At 45.3% G+C, this 9,977-nt stretch overlaps 1 long non-coding RNA gene across 1 annotated transcript; it reads left to right on the top strand.

Moving 5' to 3' along the window:
- Positions 1-1,626: 1,626 nt before the first annotated feature.
- Positions 1,627-1,980, top strand: LOC114555088 (uncharacterized). The gene is made up of 2 exons (XR_003692531.1): positions 1,627-1,658; positions 1,758-1,980. It is a non-coding gene; the product is annotated as an uncharacterized LOC114555088 (long non-coding RNA).
- The last annotated feature ends 7,997 nt before the right edge of the window (positions 1,981-9,977 follow it).

Here is a 9,977-nt window from a genome sequence, read left to right as displayed (position 1 = left end):
TTCACCTCTCTGTGGGGGAAGGAGCCGGAACTGGTGCGGGAGGTGGAGCGCTACCAGTTAGATCTGGTGGGGCTTACCTCTATGCACAGTCTCGGTTCTGGAACCACACTCCTGGATAGGGGTTGGACTCTTTTCTTCTCCGGAGTTGCCCAGGGTTAGAGGCGCCGGGCGGGTGTGGGGATACTCACAAGCCCCCGGCTGAGCGCCGCTACGTTGAAGTTTACCCCGGTGGACGAGAGGGTCGCCTCCCTACGCCTGCGGGTTGTGGGGGTGAAAACTCTGACTGTTGTTTGTGCATATGCACCAAACAAGAGTTCGGAGTATTCGGCCTTCTTGGAGACCTTGACTGGAGTCCTGCATGGGGCTCCAGTGGGGGACTCCATTGTTCTGCTGGGGGACTTCAACGCGCACGTGGGCAATGATGGAGACACATGGAGGGCGTATTGATTGGGAGGAACGGCCTCCCTGATCTAAACCAGAGTGGTTGTTTGTTGTTGGACTTCTGTGCTAGTCATGGATTGTCTATAACAAACACCATGTTCGAACATAGGGATGCTCATAAGTGTACTTGGTACCACAGCACCCTAGGCCAAAGGTCAATGATCGATTTTATAATTGTTTCATCTGATCTGAGGCCGTATGTTTTGGACACTCGGGTGAAGAGAGGGGCGGAGCTGTCAACTGATCACCATCTGGTGGTGAGTTGGGTCAGGGGGTGGGGGAAGACTCTGGACAGACCTGGTAAGCCCAAACGGGTATTGCGGGTAAATTGGGAACGTCTGTAGGAGGCCCCTGTCCGACAGACTTTCAACTCACACCTCCGGCGGAGCTTTTCGTGCATCCTTGTGGAGGCTGGGGGCATTGAACCCGAGTGGACAATGTTCAAAGTTTCCATTGCTGAAGCTGCGGCGAGGAGCTGTGGTCTTAGGGTCTTAGGTGCCTCAAGGGGCGGTAACCCACGAACACCGTGGTGGACACGGGTGGTCAGGAAAGCCGTCCGACTGAAGAAGGAGTCTTTCCGGGATATGTTATCCCAGAGGACTCCGGAGGCAGTTGCAGGGTACCGAAGGGCCCGAAGGGCTGCAGCCTCTGCCGTGAAAGAGGCAAAGCAGCGGGTGTGGGAGAAGTTTGGAGAAGACATGGAGAAGGACTTTCGGTCGGCACCAAGGTGCTTCTGGAAAACTGTTTGCCACCTCAGGAGGGGGAAGTGGGGAACCATCCAAGCTGTGTACAGTAAGGATGGGACACTGTTGACCTCAACTGAGGAGGTAATAGGGCGGTGGAAGGAGCACTTTGAGGAACTCCTAAATCCGACGAATACGCCCTCTATGTTAGAGGCAGAGCTTGTTGTCGATCAGTGTCTGTCTCCCTGTCCCTGCCTGTTTTCCTGTTCCCCTTTCCCTTGTGTGTGTGTTGTCTGTGTCTGTCTCCACCGGCGTCCATGTCACTCAAGAGGATCTAGGTCAAGGGGCGTGGCCACTCTCACCTGCTCTGCTCCAGCCAGCTGCAGATCATTCCAGTAATCAGCCAACAGCCAGCTGCAGCTCATTCCAGTAATCAGCCAACAGCCAGCTGCAGCTCATTCCAGTACTCAACCAACAGTTGTCAACCCGGGCTGTTCACCTCTTCAGCGCCAGTTTGTTGCAACCATTCTCGTGGTAACGTGGCTCTACTCTGTGCTTGAGAGACTTATCCCTGTTTTCAGTTAGGTTGTTGCCTCATTTATGCTCTGGCTCACGCATTCCTTCTCTGCTCAGATTCTGCCTCTGGACCCGCTGCTCATCAGCTTTCATCTGCCTCCTCGCTGCCTACTCACCTCGCCACTCCGCTCTCAACCAGCCATTCCACCCAGCCGTCATCTTTGCTGCCTGGCCACACACCCGCCTTCTGATCTCCGGCTTCGACCCTACCTGGAGCAGCTATCCTGGCCATCTCCCTCCTCCACTATCAAACATCGTTTCTAATAAACACTGTAAACTGATCATCTGTGTTCGTGTGCCTGTTTCTCAGTTCTGGGTCTGACTGGAGCCTAACAGAGCTGGAGGATGATGGGGGATCATTGTCAATTTCCCAGGCGGAAGTCACTGATGTAGTCAAACAACTCCACTGTGGCAAAGCCCCTGGGATTGATGAGATCCGTCCAGAAATGCTCAAGGCTCTGGGTGTGGAGGGGCTGTCCTGGTTGACACGCCTCTTCAACATTGCTTGGAAGTGTGGGACAGTGCCAAAGGAGTGGCAGACCGAGGTGGTGGTTCCCCTTTTTAAAAAGGGGAACCAGAGGGTGTGTGCCAATTACAGGGGTATCACACTGCTCAGCCTCCCTGGTGAAGTCTACTCCAAGGTGTTGGAAAGGAGGGTTCGGCCGATAGTCGAACCTCGGGTTGAAGAGGAACAATGCGGATTCCGTCCTGGTCGTGGAACAACGGACCAGCTCTTCACTCTCGCAAGGATCCTGGAGGGAGCCTGGGAGTATGCCCAACTGGTCTACATGTTTTTTCTGGATTTGGAAAAGGCGTATGACCGGGTCCCCCGGGAGATACTGTGGGAGGTGCTGCGGGAGTATGGGGTGAGGGGGTCTCTTCTCAGGGCCATCCAATCTCTGTACGACCAAAGTGAGAGCTGTGTCCGGATTCTCGGCAGTAAGTCGGACTCGTTTCAGGTGAGGGTTGGCCTCCGCCAGGGCTGCGCTTTGTCACCAATCCTGTTTGTAACATTTATGGACAGGATATCAAGACGTAGTCGGGGTGGAGAGGGTTTGCAGTTCGGTGGGCTGGGGATCTCATCGCTGCTCTTTGCAGATGATGTGGTCCTGATGGCATCATCGGCCTGCGACCTTCAGCACTCACTGGATCAGTTCGCAGCCAAGTGTGAAGCGGTTGGGATGAGGATCAGCACCTCTAAATCTGAGGCCATGATTCTCAGCAGGAAACCGATGGAGTGCTTACTCCAGGTAGGGAATGAGTCCTTACCCCAAGTGAAGGAGTTCAAGACCTTGGGGTTTTGTTTGCGGTTGAGGGGACAATGGAGCGGGAGATTGGTCGGAGAATCGGCGCAGCGGGTACGGTATTACATTGAATTTATCACACCGTTGTGACGAAAAGAGAGCTGAGCCAGAAGGAAAAGCTCTCGATCTACCGGTCAGTTTTCGTTCCTACCCTCACCTATGGTCATGAAGGCTGGGTCATGACCGAAAGAACGAGATCCAGGGTACAAGCGGCCGAAATGGGTTTCCTCATGAGGTTGGCTGCCGTCTCCCTTAGATAGGGTGAGAAGCTCATTCATCCGTGAGGAGCTTGGAGTAGAGCCGCTGCTCCTTTGCGTCAAAAGGAGCCAGTTGAGGTGGTTCGGGCATCTGGTAAGGATGCCCCCTGGGCGCCTCCCTAGGGAGGTGTTCCAGGCACGTCCAGCTGGGAGGAGGCCTCGGGGAAGACCCAGGACTAGGTGGAGGGATTATATCTCCATCCTGGCCTGGGAACGCCTCGGGATCCCCCAGTCGGAGCTGGTTAATGTTGCTCGGGAAAGGGAAGTTTGGGGTCCCCTGCTGGAGCTGCTCTCCCCGCGACCCGATACCGGATAAGCGGACGAAGATGGATGGATGGATGGATGGATAAATTACTCTGAACAAAGTCATAACTAATTGGACTACTAATAGTTGTCCTTTAGACAAATATGTATATACAGATACACTAAGGGCGTTTTCACACCTGTAGTTTGTTTGCTTTGGTCTGAATCAGTTGGTGAGTTTGTAAACTTGGAGCAATTTACCCTTTGTTTGGTTCGGTTTGGTTTGGTTTCATACCTGGAAAAATCCAAGCGTACCAAAATGCGTCATTACAAATCACGCAAGAACGTCCACTCCTCTTACTGGTCGATGTGTCTGGGGGCGGGAGCAAGAAAGTAAATACAGGAAGAAGGTCCTGTGTTCTGGACTAGTGCATTTCTTGCATCTCCATGGTCAAACCAGCTCATTTCATTAAAATGATCAGACATTGTTTCGCGAGAGACGTTACTACGTCTGCTCTGGTCTCCGAGACTTCACTTTGCTCTGCCGGCGTCCGTCCCCAACTTTAGCGGCAGCTGGTTTGACCACGGAGATGCAAGTGACAGACGGCAAGATTGACTGCAGTCTACAGTATTTCTGTCATAGAAACACTGCAAGCTGCAACAGTTTGCTGCTCTGCTGCATCGCAGATTGCTAAACATACCTGACTACAGGAGACATTAGCTCAGACTTGTTTATCTGTGTTTTAAGCCCCCAACATCTCCTTCCAGGCAGCACTGCCTGGAAGGCACTAGAATTAGGCAATGGATATGGTTATGGTAAGGGTTAGGTGCCTTGAAGTCAACGATCGCAGCGCTGCCTGGAAGGAGACGCTTAAAACACCATCAAGCCTCAGACTTGTGGAGTATAGTTGATGCGGTTCGAGTACGGATCACGTTCTCACCACAAATGAACCGCTCCAGAGTTTGACTGAAAGCGTACCGAGACCACCTCTTCAAGCAGGTCTCAGTACGCTTGTTTGGTCTGCTTTTGGTGCGCACCAGAGTTTGATTGCTGCGTTCTCAGCTGCCCAAACAAACCACACCAGCGGGGCAAACAAACTCTAGTTTGATTCAACCGAACTAAACAAGGCAGGTGTGAAAGTGCTCTAAGTAATTACAGGAGTAGAGAGTTGCACACAAAACATTGCTGGACCTAAAGGGCCATACTGTTGCACATTTTAAACCATGTATACTGTATAAAACTGCTGAAAACTTTTCACAAATTTGAACATACCAACAAGAAGAATCTTCCAAAACATCCCTGCTCTCAATCACATGACCTGCAAACTAGAGATGGCCCAATACCACTTTTTTGCTTCCCGATACCGATTCCGATACCTGAACTTGCGTATCGGCCGATACCGAGTACCGATCCGATACCAGTATGTCATATATTTTATTATGTTTTTACAGCTGTATACTACTATCCCTGTATGGATGTGATATGGTTTCTATCTCTGTTGTCTGTCTGGCTCAGGTTAAACTCTTTGTGAAACATGAACAAACACAAACAATGAATGCCGTAGAACTTTCTTTTATTCTCCAGTTTGACAGTCAGTTATAAAGGAAAAAGAACCTAAATAAACTACTTTAACGTAGATTTTCTTTAGGGCTTTATTACGTGGTATCGGATCGGTGCATAAACTCCAGTACTTCCCGATACCGATACCAGCGTTTTAGGCAGTATCGGAGCCGAGGTATCGGAACATCTCTACTGCAAACACAATATGTCAATATGAGACAATTCTGCAAACTCCCAATTACATTTAATGACGATGTTTATGAATGCCTGATGCCAATGTTTAAAAAAAAATGTTTCAACAATATCTGTGCATGGCAACTATTGTACTGGTTAAGGTCAGAAAAAGATTGTTGTTATGGCAAATTAATTATTGTGAAGGTATGGTCAGGGTTGCAAAATGTCTACACAGTCTGCATTCAGGTGCATTATTGTCTGTAGGTTAGTCTCGCATTGCCAGACCTTCCTCACCAGCGCTGCGGAGGAGGGTCTCGCTAGAAAAAAAATGTGCTCTCGTTTATTGGCATTTCTTTAAACTAATTACAATCATCTTTGGTGTTGCTAAGCACCAGACAGAGACATGGTGTTTTGGTGGAACGTGTACATTCAAAGGTTGTTTAAGTCATACAACAGAAAACTCAGATTGGACAGATAGTCTAGCAAGATGTCTGGATTTACCTTGGAGAGATCTGAGGAGCAGTTAACCATAGTCCTCATAAATCAACCAGAGTTTAACATTACAACACAAAGAAAGTAGAAGGTAACGGACATACAGCCGAAAAGAGTGACATCCGGAATTTCTTGCGGCACCGAAGCAATCCTGGAAGAAGAACGTCGTGGATCTGTAGGTAAATAATAATGTATTGCTAGTGCAGAAAGTAGTCATAGTTAATGATAGTTTTTTGTCATCTAAAATGCAAACAATGCTTGAAATGAACTGCTTTCCTGCCAACAATATTTGCAAAACAACATAGAAAACATAAAGCAAAATGACTAAACTCGTACACTTACAGAAAAGAAAGAAATTGTCTGGAAGTCAAATCATCAGCCTTTTGGGTCAAAGCCTGCTTGTTTAACCTGATGGAAACCGGTCTCTTCATCCTCTATCCTCATTTCCTTACGCCTCACTGCTATTTTGCGGTACTCTGCTCATCTTTTCATCCCTCCACAGTAGGAAGGGCGCATTTTCTAATCGGGCTGAGTAATGCAAATTTAATGAATTTGGCAGTGATGTCGCATGGTGTGTGTTCATGCACAAACATTCACAAATATGGAATGTACATGCAAACACACACATATGCTCACCCAAAGCCACAAAGGCACGCTTACATCCAGTCACAGGTGGATGCCAAGTTACACACACACACACACACAAACACACACACACACACACACACAAGATTGGATGTTAGCTGTGTGCAGCCAACAGGATATTGTATAGTAAAAGGTGTGAGGACTTCTTGTCGAGGTAAAAAGTTGTCTCGCAATATCGGTCACAAGTGCAGAGCAGTCAGAAGACAGAGTCTGGCCTGGTTGGTCTTATAATACATCTGGCTTTGAAGATGGCTTGGACTTCTAAATTAGCATAGAAGATCCCCTTCCCGTTCTCCAAATTCCCAGCGTTAGAACGTTATTGTGTATTGCTGTCGCTCTCTCTATCTCTCTCTCTCTCTCTCTCGATCTCTCTCTCTCTCTCTTGCCCGAGACATACGGACTGCAGTTAACTGTGGCGCTGACTCACGTAGATCACTCTCTTTTGAAGTGATTTCTAAGGGTTCTCCAGACAAGCTCAAGGGATTTCATTTGACACTGTCCACTTATTAAGTGTTGAAATTGTTCTCCATCAAACTGTTGGTTGTGTGCTGCTAGGCTGTTTTGATGTTTTGTGCCTTGTCTATTGTGTTGTTGTTTTTTGTACCTACAACTGCAAATCAAATTTCCCCTCAAGGGACAATAAAGAACTCTGAACTCTGAACTTTCTGTCTTTTTTAAAATAAGTCGGAAGCAGAAAGAAAAACCTTACTTTACTTTTAATGATATTATACAAAGAGGAAATGTTCTCCCCTCATCTTAAAATTGTCATAAATCGATACAAGAACAGCCTACTTCCTTGTTTACTGCTGCAATGAAACGCTTGGTTACGTTGTAACCTTGGTTCTCTGAGTAAAGAGAAATCTCTCCACTGTACATATGGAACGACGTACGATAGAGAACGTGGACATGCTCATGTTCCTGAAAAAGAACATGACCATATCTTAGGCTCAGCATGCTGTATCATGCTGTTTGCACTAATGATTATTGAGAGTACTGCTTTGATTATGGTTTGCACTTTTAAAAATAAGACAAAAAAAAAACATATTAATTATTTTTCGTATCTTTTACTTGTTTTATTTTTGGTTTTATTTGAGAAGACTAAAGTAGTTCAGTTAGAAGGTCACACACAGCTTCAATTAGAAGTTAGAAGCTCACGCTGCAGTTATTGGATGTGAAGAGGAGCTACACAGGAGAGAAGCCAGTCATTAGGGTTTGGCATAACCTTTCACAGTGCTCGATTTTCAATTTGTGACTTTCGATTGAATAAAAGACTATTTTTAAGTCATATTTTTTTTTAAATAGTGTTAAAATCTTGTCTTGTCTCATTCTCGTGAACCCAATCTTATGTCTTGTCTTGTGAGTGTTCCTCTGTGTTACTCAGGTCTCCGTGGATACTGGTAGCCGTAAACCAGATAGGTGAGCGCGCGCACGCACACACACGCACGATGCTACAAGGTCATTTCCGTATGAAGGGCGAAGTCTGTAACCTTGGACACACGTAAAAAATGTGATTTGGGATTCTGTAATAAATTCTGCAATCCTTTCTTTTTTAAACTTTTCCTCCAAGAACAATGTTTAGTGTATGTTAATAACATGATAGCCTAAATGGAAGTCACTGCATCTGGTTGTTGTTGACCAAAAAATAGTTACAGTGCATTTATTCCCTGAAAACCAAAGGCTGTCATTTTTTACAAAGGATATATAACATGTTATTTAGGGAGCTTTAGAGGTGTGCTTTTTTTAAACTTTGCAGAGTCAGGATAGCTGTTTGCCACAGCTTCCTTTTTGCTAAGCTAAGCTAAGCTAATTGCCTCCTGTCTTCAGGTCCATATGCAAAGACATATCTTCTCATCAATCTCTTGGCAAGAAAGCAAATACGCATATTTTCCTAAAATGTTAACTAATGCCTTTGATCTGCAATTCACTAAAGCTTTCATCTAAAATGGTTTATGGTCAGTGCAACCATACATATTATTTACCAGAGCATTAATTTAGCAAGAGCTACTGGAAAAAACTCTTCTGCATCTCTCTATCAGTTCTTTTTTCTCTTAGTTCCTCTCTCAGTGCGTCTCTCTCTGAATAAGATCAGGATCAGCTAATTGCAAGAGATGTAAAATCCAAAGGTCCGTCCTAATTGACATTTCTTGGCCAGCTTGTACAATTTCCTGCTGAACCATTAGTTGGATTCAATACTTTGCAAATGTGGCATAGAATTTAAACAAGAGAAAAGTGTCTGTTAAAATGTCCAAGATTGGTCTTTTTTATTTTTTTTTCACTTTTTAAAATAGGGTACCTCAGGCAGTCCACAGGCAATTTTGAATACTGACAAAAACCATAGTCATTTAAATGTATTACCCATGACTAGTGCACATTCCTGTTTTTTAATTTTTTTGATATTTCTATTTTTGCTTGTACACAGTTTTTTTAAACAGACCTTGACAATGTAAAACCATACTGTATCATGGGCTAAAATATAATTTTCTCTGGGAAACTTTCATTTTTTCCTGCTAAGCAGAACATAATACACACACACACACACACACACACAGATATCAAAATGATTGGTCATAATGATAAAACAGGCTTCATGTGTATCCGGTGTGAGTTTCTTTTCTTACTGCACAAAAATGAAAAAAAACTAAAACTGAAACATCTGATGATCTTCAACTCTGGTGACCGTGTGCAGACAGTGTAGTGGGCGGTCGAGACGATTAAAATTAAATAATATCCTTCAAGATTTTCTCACTGTGTCATCTCATTCACTTCTGTCCCTCTCTCAATCTCCATCTCACCTGCTGTGTGTTTTAACCAATGATAATGAAACACCTTCACTGTGGCAGATCAAGCTACAGACTCACAGCTTGAACCCTCTACCAATACCCAGTGAGCGTCTCGCACATACACACAAATGAATGAGCGTAAAAGTACATGCCAAGAACATTGATATACACATGCTGGGGCCACTCCTGCATACTGTAAATGCATTATTTTACACACACACACACACACACACACACACACACACACACTCTACAGGTGAAACTTTGATATTTTTGGAAATCAATCTTAACCTCTACAGTAAGTATGGAGCTGGAGAGAGGAGATGATTAGCTTAGCTTAGCATAAAGACTGGAAGCTGGGTTAAACAGCTAGTTGGCGAAGTTGTATCATGTTTGTTTAATCCACAAACATAAATGTAACAGCGAGTGCTGCAACGATTTCTTAGCTGGGCGGAGTGACTTCCCAGATTCAAACAGGCGTTCATGACAGATGAATACAGTTAGTCGTCAATGAATAGTTGCAAAAAAGCATGTAATGCCTACTAAATTCACAAATAGTTATTTAAAAAAGCTGGAGAATAAATACAACTGACACAAAGTGACTTCAATTACAGTTTTTTTCGATTGCTAAATGACAGTGGGCACAACTGGGGTCACATGTGCAAAACTCTAACTACAGTCTGCACTACCTACAGTCACCTGAGCTAAACAGTTCGCATCACCTGCAAAACTCATTCAAAGCAACACAACTCTTAACACACGTCTCAAAACAGGCTCAGTGCAGCCAAACACTATGCACAAGCCTCACTGAGATAACACAC

Source organism: Perca flavescens, chromosome 5 (genome assembly GCF_004354835.1).
Source record: "Perca flavescens isolate YP-PL-M2 chromosome 5, PFLA_1.0, whole genome shotgun sequence".
Taxonomy (NCBI): Eukaryota; Metazoa; Chordata; class Actinopteri; order Perciformes; family Percidae; genus Perca; species Perca flavescens.
The sequence above is the reverse complement of the archived record's forward strand: the minus strand, read 5'-3'. Positions and strand labels throughout refer to the sequence as shown.